This window comes from Archocentrus centrarchus, chromosome 4 (assembly GCF_007364275.1).
Source record: "Archocentrus centrarchus isolate MPI-CPG fArcCen1 chromosome 4, fArcCen1, whole genome shotgun sequence".
NCBI classification, from domain to species: Eukaryota; Metazoa; Chordata; class Actinopteri; order Cichliformes; family Cichlidae; genus Archocentrus; species Archocentrus centrarchus.
In genome coordinates, this window is record NC_044349.1 from 25,394,031 (window position 1) to 25,415,592 (window position 21,562).

Consider the following 21,562-nt stretch of genomic DNA (forward strand, 5'->3'; position numbering starts at 1 on the left):
ATATACTTATGGCACGTTCAAACAACCTCTATTCACGCTGTCTTTCTTTTTATTTGGCTTTTGATAGAAGAAAATTAATATGAAGTTGCTTATGTCAGTATAATGGTTCTCCTTATTTGCTTACCAAATTTGAGACTATTCTTGACAGATAATGGTGATGGTGATAAGTAAAAGGTTTCATACATCTGTGGTATAGGTATGGATTTCTGAGACTTGCTGCCTGCACCCTCAACAATCTCAAACATTAGAAACTTGTACGTCAAAACACAAGCAGTCAGGGTATGAAATTCTGTGATTCGGTTCGATTCCCTTGGTATTGCAGAGATATGTACTTTGGTGCTGTTTCCTTGATTTGCTGCCCTACACCGGGCAGATTTGGAGGTTGGGGGAGAGGCAGTGGAGTACAAGTTAAACATTTGTCAGCAAAATCCAGGTTGTTTTGTATTTTTTCCATTGCTGTTTGTTTCTGTCAAAATAAAAAGGTGGGAGAAAAGAAAGCTTGCAAGAAAATCACTTGGTTAGGATTCAGAACGTATCGTGGTTTGGGTTAAAATATGCCCCTTTACAACATTAACCCTACACAATGAAAAATTATTCATATCCAGTCCATGTAAACGTAACGCCAAGAAATCAATTCATTCCCAGAAGGAGCAAAACTGACATTTAAAAGTACTTGTAAAGATCCATCTGCATGTGCTCATACTGTATGTCCATATCTGATTGTGTTTGGAATGGTCGTTATTTATTTATATATATATATATATATATATATATATATATATATAAATAATTTAATGTAAATATGGCACATAAAATGATCCACACTAAATAAAACTACATCAAATGAAACATGAAGGAACACACTCACTAATCTACCCTGCTACTTTGTCATTACTGCTAGCACCAACTCTGCTAATAAAGTTAATGTTAAGACGTTTGCACTTTTAGTAATCAGTGATTCCTCTGGTTCATATAATGGTTATATGCAAGAGTTAAAGTGTGATTTGGCAGATGGGAGAACCCTAAGTTACAATTTAGCAGCACGGGCGGGGGGGCACTTAAAAATAAGTTTCATAATAATTTCTATTGTGAGCTCCAGTAGAAATTCTTTGTGGACAGGCTGTAATCAGCTGACCTGTGCTGCTACCAGTTCTGAGATTTACATCTCTTTGTTGATTTACCCAGCTACAGTATATACCTGAGCCAGTATAATGTTACTTGGGAAGTGTTACTAAAGCCTAAATTCAAAATGATGACTCCTAGAAGCAAGACTTGTTACTCAGCAGCCATACTGAAACCCACTTTTTGAAACATTATATAAATTAATGTCAGTGGGACATGAAAACTGCATGTGCAGAATAACCAGTGAAATCTGATAACAGTAGTTTGAAAGTCTTCTGGCTTTTCACACAAAATGTGTTAAAAGCTTTTAATCACCTGGATGTCATATTTCCACAGCCATCTTTGCTGTTCCAAAACTATCCCATAAATCTGAATTCAGAATGATTGCCAAGTCTCTCTTTTATGTCTGTGCTGCTACCCAGAACCTGATCTAGCAGCATCCATGGAATCTTCCCTGCACCAGTGAAACATGCTCCATCACTGTCAACCGGAACTGCAATCTAACAACCAAAAATATATATATATATATATATATATATATATATATATATATATTATCTTGCAGTTTGTTGACATTACTTGGTATGAAATTTCAGCAGCACATCATGTACAGATCCACCGCCACAACTGAAACGTTATCGACATCTGCATGCATGAACGTACGACATGGGTGAGAGGGAAAAAAGGATGTGTGCAGGTCAGACCGTGTGCTGAATTAACACATCCTGACATGAACTGGAAGGGCTGAAAAACAAACTCACTTTATAGTATTTTGCATTATCAGACTGAATTACTCACTAACAAGCTGCTGGAACACAGTTGAGTATCGTACCCACTTTAACCCCTGCTTATATGGTATGTAAACGCACTTAAAGTTTAGATTTCTTCCTCAAGGAGAATGAAGGATTTACTATCTGAATGGTGCTTTCCTTCATCTTGGTTGGCCTGGAAACAGGTAATGCTTTACCAAATGTTGATTTACTGTACATAATCACTGAGATATTCAGATCCACATGAGGGCTGGATGAGCAGATTAATAGTATTGACAAATCCTAATTAGCGTCATGCTGAATCAAATGATTAATGTGAACAGTTGTTAAGGAGGCAGTGTGTGTCTAAATAGACCCAGAGGCTAGATAATACAGTAATAGCCTATGACTCACACTAGCACTGTTTTAATGAGAAACAGACAGGAAAATACAGAAAGAAAAAACAGAAAGAAAAAATGAAGAATGTCAGGAAAAATTGAAAGTAAGAGAAGGAGGGAAAAAGGAAAAACAGAATGAAATGACAGTGTTTTGCATCGCTGTGCTGCTGAGTGCCTATCTTCCGGCCTGGCTCCCCCAGTGTTTTTACACCTCGAGTTTTAAGCAGCGATGGGATTAGTTTGTAGGATTGTTGGCTTGCATTGTGTGCTGAGAGGATAGGCAGTGAAATCCCTTTTTCAGCCACCACTACTTATCCTTGTCCCTGTGTTGTCTCTTTCAAACAGAAGCGCCTCGCTCTACATGCATGTAATCTAGGTGACAAGAAAGAATGAAAAGAGAATTGAATGTGTATGAAGGGATTGAAAATGGGATGGCTGACAGGGAGAAGAATGTGGCGAGGTTAGTGGAATAGTCTCGGGAGGAAAAGCGGGTGTGAGTGTGTCTTGAATGCGAACTGACTTTGTGGTACACAGGTAGCTTCCTTGGCTCATTTAAAATTGGTGTGTAGGCCCATAACATGAGCACTGTGCATTTATATCTGACATCAGCATGTAAATAATTCATTCTCAACTTCATGCCTGAATTATTGATGTCTTAAAGATTACAGAAACAGGCAGCAGAAAACAGGCGTCTAGAGGGAGGGAGCGTGATGCAAGATGGAGAAAAGAATAATGATTTCATCATTATTTACAGTTTCATTCCAAAATGAGTTTTTCACCAAATGAAAAATGTGACATTTAATCAGATAAAAAATGATCACTAGCATGAAAATAAACTTGTGGTTTAATATATTTTGTTATTAGCTGTTTGTAATTTACAAAACAATAACATTTCAAAACAATATAATTGAGCAAAACAAAACTAAAAAAAAACATGAAGGTTGTCTGGGAAAGCAGAGCGAGAAGGTGGTATTGTGCCGTATATACTCTACAGAAGCACTTTTTTTTTAATAATAGTATTATGAATGTGTTGACCTGTTGGCCATCCAAAACCACTGGGAAAATATGAGTCCAACAGCATCAAGTGGAGAGTAGTTTTCAAGAAGTGTAATCTACAGGCACCAACTTTTTGATGGTATTCACTCAAATTTTAAGTATTGTTTTTTACTGGTTGAAAATACACTGCCCCCCTAAGCCAATCAAATCCAAGCAAATTACTCTCAGTCAACTGAGTTTCCAATGCCCATGACCAGCCTATTGTACCAACATTATACAGTGTAAAGCTCACTTATGCAGTCAGCATCTAAATGCTTGATCTTAAAGAGGAAATATCTATAGCCTATAGATATGTGCCACTGGGTACCTCTTTAGCATATGTTTTCAACGTGCGGTGCTGTACAACTAGTCACACTATAGATCTTTCAGGATCTTGAAAACAAAGAATATGACAAAGAGTTCATACAGAGGTGGAGGAACAGTGGGGGGTATAAGAGATTCAGATTCAGGTGCTTTTACTCAAGAGGCTAGGATTTGTGCCCCGTGTGAGATGTAGTTGTCTGTTGGTTAAGTTTAGATAACTTCTCAGTAAGCTTTAAAAAAAAGAGTCTGGTTTTTCTTAGAATACACCCTGTCACAAAGTTAACCACATAATAGAAAGCAAATGTTTCCATTTGCAGCTACCGTCTCCTCCATTTTCTTGGTTAATAGGCTGATGAGTCACACCGTGGTCTCGCAGCATCTATTATGCTGTTGTGCTAAACTATGTTGAAGGGTACTGCCCTTATACCAGTGTTAGTGAGGTGTGCCTAAGTGTATGCACATAAGTGCATGAACTCTGACACAACTGCTTGCCAAAAGGTCAAGTAGTTGAGAACCCCTTCCAATATTTTTCTGACATCAAATGTCATAAAGGACACGCAGGACAAGTTTTGTTATTTTGAAGCTATTATGTCAATGAATTGCATGTGGAACTCAATATATCAATAGCACACATATCTGTGATTTATCATGTATGTTGCCTTTTTAGACAAGCTTCCACCATGAATAAACTGCACTAAAAACCTGCTTGGAATTAGTCTACAGCATAGAATTGGAGCACAACAACACAAGACAGTTATGGCCATGTAACATTATCCCTTTTTCCCTTTTGGATGGATGGATGGATGGATGGATGGATGGAACATACAGAAAGTGTTTCTTTTCAAAGAATGAAGCAGAGACCTCACATTTCTCTACGTCTTTTGTTTACTTTGTTATCCCCTTTCTGCAGCATCCAGAATGAGACTTGTGTGCTTACCACATCTTTTTGTGGGTGTAACTGTGTGTATGTGGTGGCTGTGCTGCCTGCTCAGGGAGGCACGGGGCCCAGACACTTGGAATCATTTAGTGAGAATTTCGAGTGTGGGAGGAGAGGAATGTGCGCCCAGATAAAAGAAAGAAAAGTGAAAGAAAAACAGAGCAAAGAGAGGGGGTGGAGAGTGCGACAGATAGACACAGATATAGACAGAGAGAGGGCAGGCACGGAGAGTGTGGCAGGTGAGGAAGAGGTGGAGGGAAGATAGGGGGATGTGCCACCTGAGAGAGAAACATTTGGAGTGGAGGAAGACAAGCTAAAGTCGAAGATGGGGGTGAAAAGGAGGGCATAGAGAGGGAAACAAAACAGAGAAAGGGAGGGGAGAGCCCAAAAGACATAGATCTGGAGCAAATGACAGACAGTGGGAGAAGCAGAAAAAGAATAGAAGAAAAAGCTCAGGAAAAAAGTACAAGCTGCCCACTCCTTACCTACTGTTCTCCATTAAGCTGATTTTTTCAAATGGCTCTTGCAGGTCTCGCTTAGGGGGAACATCTATTCCTATCACAATGCTGCCTACACACACCTCGCAGTGACAGGCAGAGCAGGGGAGAGAGAAAAGAGGGGGGCCCAAAGTATAAATGAACGAAGATTTATAAGAGAGAATAGTGGAAAAGGAAGGGGGGGGGGGGGGGGGGGGGGGGGGGGGCAGAGCATATTGTGTAACTGAAAGTAAAAACCAAAAGTACATGTTATATTGCTTTTATTATTAAATCAAAGAAAATATAAATGATGTAAGCATTTTTATTACTTCAGTCACTCAATTCTGAAATTTGGATGAACATGTTCCCTTTTTGCTTTGAAATCAGTGGCAAACCACTTTGTACCCAATATGCACAGACTGTTCAGACCTCTTTTCTCTTTTGCATATATTTATATTTTTGTTGTCGACAAATACACTATACCCTCCCACATCCCCGTCTCATGTTTCTAGTCTCTCTTGCCTTTCTCTGATTTGTGCCAAAACTAACAGCCTTCTGTGAGCATCCCTCAATACCGACTGTCTGTGATTGACTGTAAGTGCATCTGTTTGGGTGTGTACACAGGTGTGTCTGCAGGACAGCCAGAAAATGCAAATGCTCTGTGACGGCCTGAAGAATAGATGCCAAAATGTGGGTCTGAATCAACAGCTGATCAGCGTGGTTCAAAGCAATCACTAAGGCTTCCAAAATCAGACTTCTAAATTTTCTCCTCATCCCAACCAGTGACAGCAGATGGCTGCCCTCCCTCTCTGATTCTGCTTCCTGTTAAAAGATTATTTTCTCCCCATTGTCGCCAAGTGCTTGCTTACTTATAGGGAATTGTTTGTTGTGAGGTTTATATTACTATATAAAGTACCTTGACATGACTATGGCTGTGATTTGGTGCTGTGCAAATAAAACTGAATTTAAGTAATTAATTAAGGAAAACATTTTTCTACCAAGACATGAGGAACAAAACTGCAGTTTCACCAGAAGCCTTTTTTGATGTTCTCATACAAGTAAAAAAAAAAAAAAAAATACAGAGGTAGCCATGCAAATATCCATTCTTTCTTCCCTCATACATGTTGAAAAGCCAAATCATATGATCGAAAGTGTCTATCCATGCAAATCTGGAACTGGCCTCCTGAGGTGATGAGCTATGTAGTTTAGCTGGATGGATTATAGACTGAAACAACACCAAATCAGCAGCCATTGTTCACTATTGACAAAAACCAATCCCTTGCTAGACCCCCTGCCTGCAGGTCAAGATGATTGCCAGCCAAAATCAATCTCAGGGAGTATTGTGTGCATCTCTATGGCCATTCCTCTATCTTCAAGGGAATAATATGCAGAGGACACAAATTTAAAAAATTTAATGACGTATCAGAGTTGAATTGATGGACGTGAGGCAGTATTGACCAGCTGAGGTCACACAATGAACTCGGCCAAGCTGACCTTCATGGCTCCTGGCAACAAGGCGGGCACATTCAATCTCACTTGACCCACTCAGCTTTGACCCTTGACCTGTGGCAGTGCTGCCCTCATGTGAACTATCACCTCAAGGGATCAATAGCTCTTGACCATCGCCACAGGCTTTTGGCCAGAGCGCTCATGGCAATGGAGGGGCTGCAGAGATGGTGGAATTGGGGTGCAGGCTGGCAGAAGCATCTGATTTCACAAGGCTTAGACAATGAGCAATGATGATGTGGAAGATTTATACTGAAATAGGATCCAGTGAGGGGAGAGGGTCACTGGAAGATGTATGGGTATGTAAATTTAGAATACATCAAAGCAAATAAATTTGATCCGTTTTTAATTTCCTCTCTGAGTATTTGAACCACAAATGTCAAATTTAGTCCACAGACTTCAAAACCTCCAGCTGAAAAGTTGAACTCAGGGAGAGGAATCCTTTCAAGTTCTCCCAATCTATTTATGTCATACATGGATACCTCACTCTATACTTCAAACTAGGTTTTCATATTTTGATCCTTTAGTTATTGTGGTTTTGTTGTGTAGTTTAACAAGTCAGATCGCTAATCCTCTTATGGTAGAATGTGTAGCAGCGGCATCTGAAAGTTGAGCTGCCCTGCATTCTAATCAGCAAGGTAAAGTTCTTTGATCTCGAGTTGGAAAAGCTTCCTCAGTTTCTGCTTTAGAGCTGATACTGTGCATAGTAGCGGCTTTATGGTCTAAAACCCTTCCAGCATTTGCTTTGCTGTTGCTGCAGACTCTGGTATTAAACTACTTACAAAAACAGCCATTTCAATCCTTATTCCCACATGACAATTTCCAGCTTTATTTTAACATTCGACTGGAACCTCGGGATTTCAACGCGCACACAGTATCACAATGGCGAATCGCATACACAAACACACATAGTGGGTCTCGGTGGGTGTCAGAGAGATATGCTGAGGGTGTTTTAACAGCAGTGAATCATCAGCAACATAACACGACGGGAATACTGAATGCATTCTTTTCTGTGAGACTATGCACGCACTGGAAAATATGAAAATGTGGTGCATGGTGAAAATGGGGCCCTAAATGCATGAAGCCAAAGAATCAGACTGGAGGGTTGCAAGAAAAAAGTACTTCAGCTTTTGAAGACAAAGGACTTAATAATATAAACTCAACTCAAAGAACTAAGTGCTAAACACAAGGAGAGGAGGAAGATGGAGACTAACAGATGAATACAAAGACATGGTGGTGCAGAATGCATGCCCAAAAGAAATCACTGAGAACCAGCTGAAAACAAAATGATGCAGAGACTATGATGTGAAAAAAGCAGCAGAATTCATCAAATATATTGTAGAAAACCATCTGTTTATACTTGAACTGACGTGATGTAATATTAAGAGAACAAAAGGTGCATTTTTACCTCAAACCGACTAGCAAAAACTCCGATTTGGCCTCATATAGGTCTAAAAGTGTCTAATGTATGCAAAATTACGGTAGAGTAAGTGTAGCGCACTGAAAAAAAGTCTTGTTGCATTATTACTTAAAAAAGAAAACAAGCTAATAGACAAAATATGTGCAACATCTTCACTACATTGACAACAAATATGTTACATTTCGAAGTAAAACAGAAGCAGCTACGAAACACATTCACCGATTTGCCAACGCATATGTGTCGTAAAGAAATGTGCTGCAAATACTTAAAAGCTTATGTAAATGATAAAATGTTGTGAGTCCTACATAACACAACAGACGTTCCCACAATACATCAGTAACTGAGGAATCTAACAACCGCTCCAATGCTAAAAAAAAAAAAAAAAAAATTTACAAAACATTTTTAACACAATTGCTTGTCGAGGCATTGTGGAGGTTTCTACTCCACAGTGATTCAGACACATCCCAGTACATATACAAACGTACGAATATCTGTTTCTGTAGAAACAGCAAAACAAAAAGAAAAACATTATTTATTCAAAGTAAACCTAATGTTACAAAAACTCATCGAACTCTTGCCTCACAAAGCCTGAATCACTTCACTGCAACAGCCAATAGTCAATGTGAGAGACAGGTGCTTCAGTTTGGCTCGAGGGTTATTCATACTAGATGGTTCCTTGTACATAAATTCTGTGTGTGTGTGTGTGCGTGTGTGCGTGCGTGCACGTGTGTGAGTGTGCGTCTGTCAGCTTTTGTGCAAGTGTCTGTTTGTTCTCTCATTTCCCATTTCTCATATCTCATGTCTGTGGTTTCACAGACAGCAGGGCCCATCTCACGAGAGCTGAGGCATGACTCAGACCTACGCAGACTTGTGGCTGGCAGCTGTGACTCAGAAAGGAAAGGAAAGGATGGAGAGGGAAGGGGAAGGGAGTTAAAGAGGATCAGAAACTGAGTGAGGTGGAGGGTGTCGGAGAGGGAATGTCTTGTCCTCTTCACCCGACATTGCAGAGATGAGCAGCTGGCCATGAATACATGAGTGGCAGCATCACTCACACATGCCACTGATACGTGCAGACACACAGGAGCAGCTGAAAATAGCAAAACAGAGGCCTTCCGCAACATCTGCTAATTATCTGGCAGAAAGCAGGCCTGGGCCCTGGATCAGAGTAGTCCCAGCTGTGGGCCTGGACTGGAGGATGGCACTGATAGAAATGGAGAGTGAGAGGAGAGAGAGAAAGCTTGGTGAGAAAAATTGTCAATAACAAAGGGCTTTGCAACAAGCAAACTGGCTCCCCGTGCGGCAGGCGCATAGATCAGTCTGTCATAAACACATAGATTTATTTTATCCATATGTGCTACAGAGAAACAACCAGGGCCCCTGCCTTCCAACTGCATTGGCAGGAATCACAATATCCTTGACAGTCAGTCAGTTTGCCCACCTTCTCTCCGTCTCGATCCTTCTCTCTCTCCCTTTGGTCTCTTCTGCACTCAGAAAAAGAAAGACAAACTCATTTCCATACAAATGGAGTGAAAGCCTGCAGCCCAGGGACCCAGTGGAATTGCAAATATTTCATCTTTGCCTGGGAGCCTCACACTATTACACCTTGGCCATTATCGCCTCTGTTTTATTCTTTCACTTCTTTTACTTCCTTTCTCTTCTTTGATCTCTTACATGCTCACCTCTACCATCCACTCATGCTTATGTTGACCCCATGCACGTCTATATACCTACTGACCTTCCGAATTACCCATCAAACATGTAACAAAAATATCCTCCTACAGTGTTTATATCATTCCAGCCATTTACTACTCCCCATGTACTTTTAAAAATAGCTTTGCTACAAAGCTAGACTCAATTTAGATTACCAATCAGGAACATCAGTGAGGAAGTTTTGCAGCAACTTTTGGGTTGAACACAATTATGACTTTCAAGTGCCACAGTACAGCTAGAAACCAACTGCTGCCCCTCTGTTTCACTTTCTTCTTCTTTTTTTCTCTCCAATATCCCTCCATCCTCGCCTACTTTGTAGCATCTGCCCAGTGCCCACATTCTTGGGCACACATGGTGTCCAGCAGCTGCCAGGTCAGCATAGGTGCTGGAGCACAGATTGCCTGGCGCTGGCCTCCTACTCAGGCGGACTGCCAGTTGTGGACACAGAGACAGCCGGGAGGCACTGGTGAGGGTAGAGGATTTAACAGACTTTATAAAACACAGTGTGCTGGCAGCATTTTCTAATTACTGATCAAAAGTAAAGAAAAGCATGCATGAGATAAATGGTCTATGTAGACTATAAATGGACTACAATTGCCAAATGTGTGTTGTATTGGAAGTTTGAGATCATTCAATATAAACATTTTCATTTTGAGTAGGGTGGAGAATATCAATGGGGGTGGGGTGGGGGGGTGTTACCTGTACATCTCAAAATCATTCAGCACTCGTTTTTCATTGAACATAGAAGAGCTATTAGTTTTTTTCTGATTAATCCACATTTTATTCTCAAGAGGGAGGCCTTGGCCGAGGGAGGCCTTTACATGGCTTATTTTACTAGTAGGCTATACAAAGAAGAGCAAAGGGAAGACAGGCTAGGCCCCAGATGGACAGTGTGTAATGTTGTTAGCTATAGTTAGCCAATTTAGTCACACTGCCAGCAGCTCTCATTACATGATCTAATTCTCCCTCTCTATATCTCTTCTCCTCCTATTTCTCAAACACACACACACACACACACACACACACACACACACACACACACACACACACACACACACACACACACACACACACACACACACACACACACACACACACACACACAGGTCAGAGAGGATGGAAGAAGAGCCAGGAGGTGAAAGACAGACTGATATGTATATGTGTGTGTATATGGGTGGAGCTGATGGAGATGATTGCCGCACCACTATGTCTTCGGGAGGTTATGCAGGGCCCCTCACTCAAGGAACTCCTAGTTTTCCAACAAGAGAAAGGCATCAAAATTGAATGATGATATTAATAATTCAGCGTCAGATCTCTCAAAGAAAACAGGTTTTCTGAAACTATAAAATAAAAATCAATGCTGCCTCTCCTATTGCTGTCTTTCTTTCACTCCCCATCTCTTCATGCATGCATGGAGGAGGAAGGAAGAGGGGGTGGAGAGGATCAGCGTATGTGGCTGCATGCCTCTTTGTTTGTGCCCCATGTGTGGGAGCTTCTGTTGGTGCGCTTCTGTCTGGGTTCTTGCAGGTTGGACATCAGCTTCGTGCCCGGCGGTCTGTGCTGTTACTCAGTGAATTCCCTGGAGGCAAGAGTGCTGCTTCAGCCTTGCCACCTCCAGACTGGGTCAGAGGAGAGGAGACGCCACGTGGAAGGAGGTGCAAATCTCAGCAGGCTTAGAGAAAAAACAGGCTCACAATCACATGTAAGCATACACCCATCTGAGCACACATTAAACAAAAGCCCTGGCTGTGAGACAAACAGGCTGCTCATGCTTTTGAACAAAGCCGTTTCATTGACGTGGTCGTGTGTCCGTTGTGAGGTTGATGTGCTGAACAAACCAGCATACAGCATGAGCTAATTATCACCTCTGTATGAAGTTGTCTGAAGAGGAGCAGGTACACACCCACTGCATGCGCCTGTGTGTCTGTGTGTATGTGTCAGAATGTCAGACACACCACTGTGTTTTTAGTTGGCGCTGTCTCTTTTTTTTTTATATATCTCCAGTACACCAACCTGTCTTAGTCTGCTGCCTCTCCCACTTAGCCCACAGAGATCCAAATGTAAAAATAATACTGAAATCTGTCATTTCTCTCATCTTTACTCATTGGTTGCACGGATGCCTTGTCAGAATTTTCTCCATAGTCATTTTAAATTGGGGAGTTTGCAGCAGGACTGTGTGGGCAGGGTAATTTACAAATGTTTTTGGAAATACTAGACTCGCAAGGTTAGTTGGTTGGGACATTTCTGGCGCTGACATGATGAGGAGGAGGAAATGTAAATCAGAGACACAAACTGGAGGAGGACTGTTTGTCAAGTTGCTTCCTAAATAAAAATACATTTGAGATACTGAGATTGGGCATTACAACAATAACAGCTATGTTGTATTGTTGTTTAGAGTGTGCCAGAGAGGGGTTGTGTTTTATGTTTGCTTTTTCACCTAGACTGGGGCACCTTTTGGACTCTTGTTGGAAGTAGTTTAAATAAGGATACTTTAATGTTTACTAAAAAAAAAAAAAAAAAAAAAATCATATGCAAATATGCCTCTAAAAATATAAATATTTACCTGACAGAACATAAAATGTATTTTCAAGGTGAAAGGGTAGCAGCTTAAGGTGCATGCCACATACCTGTTTTATCATAACCTTTTATATACAGTATAAAAAAGGCCCTACACTACACTGCCTTGACTTTCTTTTCTTAATATGGGAAGTGAAGGGAGTTTTTGAAAACTTTTTTTTTTAATACATAAAGTTGCCCAACTCAGAGTTTGCTTTTAAATCTTGTGCGGCCTTGAAACAAAAATCATCAATACAAAAGATGAACAACTGTAATAAAAATCTGAAGATACAGATTCAGGCTACAAGGTTAAGTACAATGCTCAAGGTGCATTTAAGCGAGAAACATCCACTCACAAAGCTTAAAATTCTATAAGACCAAAACACACAGTCCGCAGCTTCAATCTATTTGCTTTCGTGCTGTTATAGGTTTTGGATGAAATGCACTGGTGTTGTGCTTTGTGCACATGTTCAGTAACAAAGCAGTTTAGATTTGCTGTTCTGATTCATGCATCTGACTGGCTTCTTCTGCAATGGCAGCTGAGGCTTATGAATACTGATGTAAGTAAAGCCATTAGTTCGACTTACTCATGGCCAAAATGTATATACTGTAAGGCAAAATCTAAAATTCTTATACAGTGTGGAGACATGGCATTATCCTCTCTATAACACCACTGTCCAAACAGCATTTATTTAAATGAATCAGTAAAGCAATGTTGATCCAAGCGGTTTGATGCTAATATGGGAGATGAATGCTGATTTCTATTCATGTGCTCTATATAGTGTCCCTATTTGCTGGAACACATCCTGCATGGGGAGATTAGAAGCAACACTGACTAACTTCCTGTGATTGTTGTGGACAAGCGACAAGGCCTTGTGTGTTTGTGTGTGGGTGGCACATCTGGCACTGGAAGCTAATAATCTGTGTGTGCGTGTGTGTGCATGTGTGATTCTGCCTTGTCTGTGTGCTTCAGGGATTCATATCTACTTTTGTGCATCTAAGTGATAATTTGTATTGTATGTATTTGTATTTGTGTCCGTGTATTAGTGCTCTCTGATGTATGTGTGAATGTTCCTACGCATGCACGACCCTGAAAGTTTGCCCATGCTTATGTGTGTACATCCATTCCGAGTGTGTGTTTGGTGTGCTGTGAGAGATGGAGGAGGTTCTGCTCCTCTGACACAGCCACTGTGTCATGCAGACATATCCAGAGTAGAAGAAATCATTACACTATGTTCTCTGTAATAAATTAGTGGGTTGAGGTAACCCAAGGCAAGGTAATACAAGGTTAATAATGCACTGTTATTCCCCACTGGCAGAAATAAACAATCTCCTCTGTTTATTTGCCTTCGCTACACTCCCACGAGAAGCCAGAAACAGCAGGACAGAGGCGTGGAAAGAGGGAAACGGAGGGAAAAAAGATAGCGGGATGAGAGTCAGAAAGATAGATGACAAATAGATGATGCTCCATTCCCGCTCTGACACCCACCTACCCCTCCTGCCGTGTCCTTCGTTTCACTGCAGAGAAAAATTAAAGCAGGTCGACCCACGTTTTTTTTTTTTTTTCCTCTTTTTCTCTTGTCCCTTTTTCCTTCCTCCACACTGGGCCATCTCTCTCTCTGTTTATCTGTCTTCCTTGCTCTCTCTTCCTCCCACTCTTCTGGTCATTGCATGGGTCAGGATGGGAGTCACGACAGGCTCTGGGATGACCCCCCTCCAGCCCTCCCCCCTCCACTGCTATCTGTCATTCATCACATCCCACAATTGACAGCTGCCTCTACCCACTCACACTTTCACCTCTGCATTTCTCACGGAAGACAATGCGTCACATATAGCATGATATACTATGACTATTCTTTCATTAAAAAATAATCTCTGCTATATTCACCAAAGCATTGCAGTTTTGCATTACTAATATTTCATTCTGTAGAATAGAAGCATTAGCCAGTTTCTCGGTGATACTATGCAGTGAGTGATTACCTGCCTGGTCAGTATGTAAAACAAAATGCTTTCAAACTATTAATTATGGGGAGCCGATTATGAGAAATTAACAAAGCTTAAATTAGAATACAATGCATTTATGTCTCCATGGACTTTTGTATGATGTGCTAATTGTGTCTGCTTGTACACACTGGTGTGTGGAAGAGTGTGTATATGTGTGTGTGTGAAGAAACAACCATTCATTCTGAAAGGCTTCCACATTATTCCTAAACTCATGATGTGCATACTCCACCTTGAGCGTGTAACATCCCTTTGAACATGGAAATAGCATCCACTAGGACACCGCCCTTCAGAAAGAAAGAACTCGTACTCCCTTTCGTGCTGTAAAAATGAACAGTGTTCCATGACTTCTGTGAGAACACTGCGAGCCTTCAGGATCATGCAGCAACACAACAAGACGCAGAGCAGAGCAAGGTGACAGATAACCAACTTGTCACGTTTTGTTGCGAGAGATGGCGTTTTTTCTTCATGACAGTTCTCCCCACGGTGACATTCAGGCCCCCACAGTCGTCATTCAATGATCTCATTTGTGACACTCACGCTCACAAAAACACAAACACACACACTCACCTGCCCAGCCATGACCTCAATGTACTTCCTGAAATGGAATTCTTAGAATTATGCTTAGTTTTAGCAGAAACTCAGTATGCTTGAGGAGCCCACACATTTTTGCAAACAAATACATGTATCCATGCAAAGGTTACAGCACAGCAGTGAGCTCGGCTGATCGGTGTACATGCAACCCCTGCTACCTGCGCTGTGAAACTGGGCAGATAATGCAGGAGTAGGAGGCAGAGACCACAGATACAGAGTGGAATGAGCAGCAGTGTGAGAGTCAGATAGGAAGTGAAGTAGCTAAAAACAGAGCTCACATGCGAGTCAAGCGTGTCAGAAGAACTACTGAAACCTACCACAGGGACTCACTAACTGGGTCACCAGGGCCTTTGGGTCTGGGTGAGCTCTGCACTTTTCAAAGATAGGCCAACTTCTCTACATTAAAGAAGAACAGAGGGGTTTTTAATCTATCATGTCCACCTTAATCTCCACCAAGGGAATGCTCATTACGCTCTCTATACCTCCATGATCATTTTTTAGCATTTCCAGTTCCCTAGGTAAACACTTATTTTCTCCTTAGGTCATTCGTGGTGCATTTGCACCACTGAAATGAGGTCGACATCTCCCTATTGATTCCTTTTAAAAGAATGCATCTTTGTAACATTCATTGCACATAAGGTGTGTTTAACTTGAAGCAATCTGCATTGTAAAAGTGTGTACTAATCCATCCATATTACATACATGCATGTGTAACACAATTGGTTTTCAGCAGATTGTGTTTCACTTTAAAAAGAAGAAAATCTTCCACTGAAAAACGTGGCAATGACTGATAAATCAGATCCCAGCATGCAGCAAAAAGCTGGTAATAGATGATTATTGACTTAATTAAATGAACCCCGAGAAGCCTCGGTGCATTCCTTTAAATCTCCAATTTTCATTCTGTGGAAATTAAAGCAAATAATATTTTGTCAAAAAAAATGCATACATATCAGAGCTTCATAGTATAAACTGATATATGAAACTGGCGCTGTAGTCTTCAGGTCAGCTGGGCAGGTTTTTGGTTTCATCTGATCAAATTCTGGTGTTACTCTCATAAGGACCAATCACAATATCTGTAGCCTTCTGGGATTCATGCATTCCTTTACATGGCAGAGAGTACCTGCGAAAAACAGGGTGTTTTCACAAATTTGAACTTGCCCAAACTAACAGAGGTTGCTAAACCTATTTAGCATTCCAAACTAATAACATCACATAAAAGAAGTCTTCAGTGTGGCTTTGTAGAAGCAAATGGCCAAAAAGTTGAGTTTAAACTCAGCAAAGTTTAATTAGCATAACTTATCTTTGCTAGGATGTTGCATCAACTTTGACACTTGCGGCAAATTATCGGAATTAGCATATTTTTGGCCCATTATTGTTTCATAATAGCAGGAGCATTCAGGAATGATTTCAGTGCCGCAAGTTTCAACCAGCAGTACACTCAGATCAAACTGGAAATTTAGAAACTGTATCATGATATGAATTATTTATCATTGCTCCGAACATAAAATTCTATCAATTATGTCGTGTTCCACAGGAAATAATTTACTGTCACAACTGTTCACCGTATGAGGTATGGTGCATAATGGCCTTGAGGTTTATAGTTTCAATAAGCAAACACAAACCATTTGGCTTCAAAGTGAAAGTTTGAAACGTGTTAGTTGCAGCAGTAACGTGCAGCTTTTACTCTGAAGGTCAATATTCTCTGTTTCTGGTTTGCGTCACAATTTTTTTACACTTTTTCAAGTTTCACAGCAGCTCGAAGAGTAAATGCCGAATGTTTTCAGACAAGTCAGCAACTTTTTTTTTTTTTTTTTTTTTATCAAAGTCTTTTTATTGTTTTGTTTTTTTTAAGTAAACATAAAACAACAACAAAAATGCACATACACTACAAAAATCCCTCCCACCCCACCCCTTCTATGCTGGACCTATTACATCAACATGTGTACATCTTGTGTTTGTAAAGTAACTAATATTAATCTCAGATTTGTGCATATATAATACAACCAGCAATTGATCACTACACAAGTTTGTCTGCCGAAATACCTTCAAAATAAGATAAAAATGGCTGCCAGGTATCATAGAATTTTTTAACAGAACCCTTGACCGTATATCTAATCTTCTCCAGATGAATGTAATACATAACCTTTTTTATCCAATGTCCGTATGCTGGAGGATGTGGATCTTTCCATCTACACAGAATCAGTCTCCTGGCCAGAAGAGAGCAGAAGGCTATCATATTCCTCTGGCGTTTGCTGAGAATGATATCTGCTGGAGCCACCCCGAAGAGAGCGATGAGTGGTGACGGGTGAATAATTTGTCCAGATACTTCTGATAAAGTATTAAAAATAGATTGCCAATACCCATGTAGTTTTGGACAAGTCCAGAATGTATGTAGAAGTGTAGCTGGAGTCAGTTTACAGCGATCACATGTCGGATCCAGGTCCTTTTTAAACTTGTGCAATTTATCTTTAGACCGATGTAGACGATGTACTACCTTGATTTGAACTATTGCATGCCTTAGACAAATTGAGGAAGAATAAATATTTTGAATAACCTTTTGCCAGTCTGAATCTGATATGGATTCCTCGAAGTCCATCTCCCACCTGTATTTCAGAGAATCCAAATTGGTATCACGGTATGAATTAAGCAATGTATAAACTCTACTCATGGATTGTTTTGTGTCAGACCTACACTCCAGAATCTTATCAACAACAGAGGTAGAAGGGCGTAGAAGAAAGCACTCAGAGTTGGACATTACAAAATGTCTCAATTGCAAATATCTGAAAAACTGTGATTTATTAATGTCAAATTTCTGTACCAACTGTTCAAATGAAGCAAACCTATTATCTACATATAGATCATATAATAAATTTATTCCTTTTCGAGCCCAGGTATTAAAGGCTGAGTCTGTTAATGAAGGAATAAACATGTGATTATTTGATACAGGGGCAGCCAATAATAACTCTGTACTTTTGAATGATCTTCTACACTGATTCCAGATTTTTACTGTGTGAATTACCACTGGATTAGAAGTATATGTTGAGACTGGTTGATTAAAAGGTAACTTGGAGCAGAGTAAAGCGGAGAGAGAACTAGATACAATTGAGCCTCTTTCCAAGGCCACCCAACTTGGGACAGGAGTGTCCTTTTTTAACCAATATAAAAAGGTTCTAATGTTAGCCGCCCAATAATAGTAGATTAAGTTAGGGGATGACATGCCTCCAAGACTACGAGGTAATTGCAGCATCTTCCTGCCAATCCGTGGCTGCTTTTTACTCCAAACAAATGCTGATAATTCACTGTCCAAATTAGAAAAGAAAGACTTAGTAAGGAACATTGGCACACTCTGAAAAAAATAAAGAAATTTAGGCAGTATAGTCATTTTAATTGAATTGATTCTTCCCGCAAGGGAGAGAGGTAGGGATTCCCACCTAGCAATGTCCTGCCTTAGATTCACCAATAGTGGTAGATAATTCGCCTTTTAAAGATCTTTAGAGGATTGAGTTATCCAGATACCTAGATATTTAAATTTTTTAGAACTAATTTTAAAAGGAACAGTGCCCATAGGCTTCCCTTCTATAGATGTCACAGGCATCAGCTCGCTTTTTTGAAGATTAATCTTATAACCAGATATTCTCCCAAATTTTTGAAGTAAAATAAGTAACTCAGGAAGAACAGTCTGAAATATATAAAAGTGCATCATCGGCATACAAGGAAACTTTATGTTCAGTGCCGAACTGAATTATACCTTTAATCACCTGACTTTGCCGCAACGCTACAGCAAGCAGTTCAATCGCAAGTGCGAATAAAAGTGGGGAAAGTGGGCACCCCTGCCTCGTACCACGTGTCAATTCAAAATAGCTGGATAGATTGCAACTAGTGCGTACAGCCACTATTGGCGAGGTGTATATCAACTTCACCCATGATATAAATTTAGGACCAAAATTAAAGGTCTCTAAAGTCCTAAAAGTCAGTAACTTCTGTGCAAACTGCGGGCAACTGGGGCTATGTGCTAGCAACCAAAGCAATCACAAGGAGGTGTTTGGTGCACCACCCTCTTTGGAACAGATTTCCCCCAATAACAGCCAGCAAAATCCAGCAACCACTCACCAACTGGCTGGGGATACACATTTTTTCCCTACTGACTGGAGGTTGCAAGTGGGTCGCCACCTGGTCTCCAGGCCTGTGTGACTGAGGCTTTACTTGATCATTTTAGTTATAGCTTTTATTTCTATGTGTACACTTCTGCTGTGTTTTAGCTCTTTTGCTCATTGTTGTCACACACACAGAAGCATTTAGAGGTTCTCAGCTCAAAGACACTAATCAAACCAACGCCCAGAGCCCACACAGAGCAGAAGGGGCAGGCAGCCCACATGTGCACACTCATTCACAGCAGAAGCTCACATAAACACTCTTTTGGCATTAAAGGCACACCTACAATCTATCGTGGCTCTAAGCACTTACCTGGAGTTGTTAATTGCACTTCCTGTGTTCTTTTTTTCAAAACTTCAAACACCCACAGTCTCTTTGCTGCCTACCTTGTTGATAATACCTTTTCTGTTCTTTAAGACACCCTGTGCGGCTGTTTTTCCAGTGACTGTCTGAGTCAACCAATTGCCTTGGCATTTGTCTCGGTTTTATTATTTGAACACGTGTGCCCAATCACCAGTCTCTTTATGTTCACATGGTATGTGGTCAGTTTCATATGGGCAGTCAGGCAAGGACGTGAATGAGAGCATTTCTGTATGATTAATACAGGATGACTCATTCACCCTGGCTTTCCATCATAAGACACATACATGCACAGACACAGACATACACGCACAGTTACACATTGTTGTTCGTGCATAGAACATGCACATCATTAAATACATAAAAGGAATATAGCTATGTATTCATCCTGCACACCCACGAACATCTCACTACTCATAGATTTCTTGCCAGATGTCAAATGCTTTATGTACATTTAATATGTAGGCTGTGGCAGTTGATGCTCTCATTGGTCTTGACTACTCTTAGACTCTGCAGCTGACACTCAGTCCATTCAGAGGCTAGCACCAGGCGCTGAAGCTTCATCACAGGAGTGTCTCCTTTCACGGAGCCAACCCATATTTTACGGTTTTCTGTCATTCTGGGTGGTTCGGAGCCAGTACAGTAATTCCATATGTGTCAGCAAAGAAGGAATTCAGTGTGGGTGATTGTAAAACATAATAGCTTAAACAAAAAACCTCAACTTTTCCTGAATGTGAATAATGTGTTGCTGGATGATCTGACATGTGTCATGCCCCTCCTTCTCCCCATCATGCCACTTGGACTCAGGATGAAGAGCCATCTATTTGGACCATTTTGAATTCTGTACAGTGGCCAAATACAGCATAAGAAGTTTTATCAATATTTATGGTTTTACACATTTCAGTAGAAGCATGCAAGCAGTGTTTATGGCAAACCTGTAGTACTGCAGGTAAATTAAAGCAGTTCAAGTATACCTCCCTGTTTTGTGCATGTTCAAGCCTTCTTTTTTTTCTGCTTTCAGTCCCCTGCACTTCGTCACTCACAGCTCCTCTGGTTACGACCTGGCCCCTCTTGGGTGCCTCTGGAGCCCGCTGGCTAAATGAGTTTCAGCAACCCCAGGAACTGGAGTAGCAGGCCTCTAAGCTCTCTTTGGATTATAGAACTCTAACCCGTCTCTCTGCCAAGGCCTCCCAAGGCCTTTGAAGTTTCTTATGGTTTTTCCTTCGTCACGCTACCCCATGAATGAATGCTTTACCCTCACCTCTGCCCTTTACCAACCTTTCCTCATGCTCTCGCTCTGTTTTTCTGCTATCTCACCACTCCTCATCCTCCCCCTTTCCATCTCATCCGCCACAGTGAGGTACCCCCCGCTTCTCCCACCCATTCCTCTAGCTTCTATCCCTTTCTTGCTTACTCTGGTACTTATTCTCCTTTCTTTGTCTCTTCAACTCTAAAGGCAATTCTGCTGTCTCCACCAAGTTCTCTCTTAGTCTGTTTTTTTCCTCCTCTGGTCCTTGTTCTTCATCACTCTTCTTTTCTCCAACAAGTCCATAAAATCTATTTCCTCTCCCACTCTTTTTCCTTCTTTCTTTTTATTTCCTTCTCATCTTATACATTTACACCAAAATTTCCACTTAAACCACTCTCTTTCTCTCTATTCACTTTACCTCCCCCTTCCTTCCTTTCCTTACCCCTCCCTCACACATTCCTTTGCGCTGACTGGCTGTGTTTACATTGACATCCCCTATTCGGTGTGTGGACAACAGTACCGCAAACCCAATGGCACAGAAGCACACAGAGATGCACAAACCCAAGTTCATTAACCCTCTTGTCTCACTTTCCAGACAAAATAAGTGAAAGTAATAATAAATAACATAGTGGGGAAAAATAGAAAGTAATGCCTTGTTTTCTATCTGAATATTCTATTATCACACGACTCTTTTCACACTAATTACACTTGAAGCTTGAAGTTCAAATTGAACTCAAACACATTACAGTGTATTATGCCAGCAGAGGTTACAGAGTAAAGTCAACAGCTGCCAAACTCTAATAGTGCCTTTAATCATATACCACCTGATCTTGCAGCGTGAAAGCACAGCCTAGATTCATTGATAAATAAATGCAGCCAAGTGGATCTTTTTATAGCTCCAGCAGCCAGAGGACAATATGCAACCATGTGAGCTATGTTTATTTTATTAAAAGGGCTAAGAGGGAGAACAAGG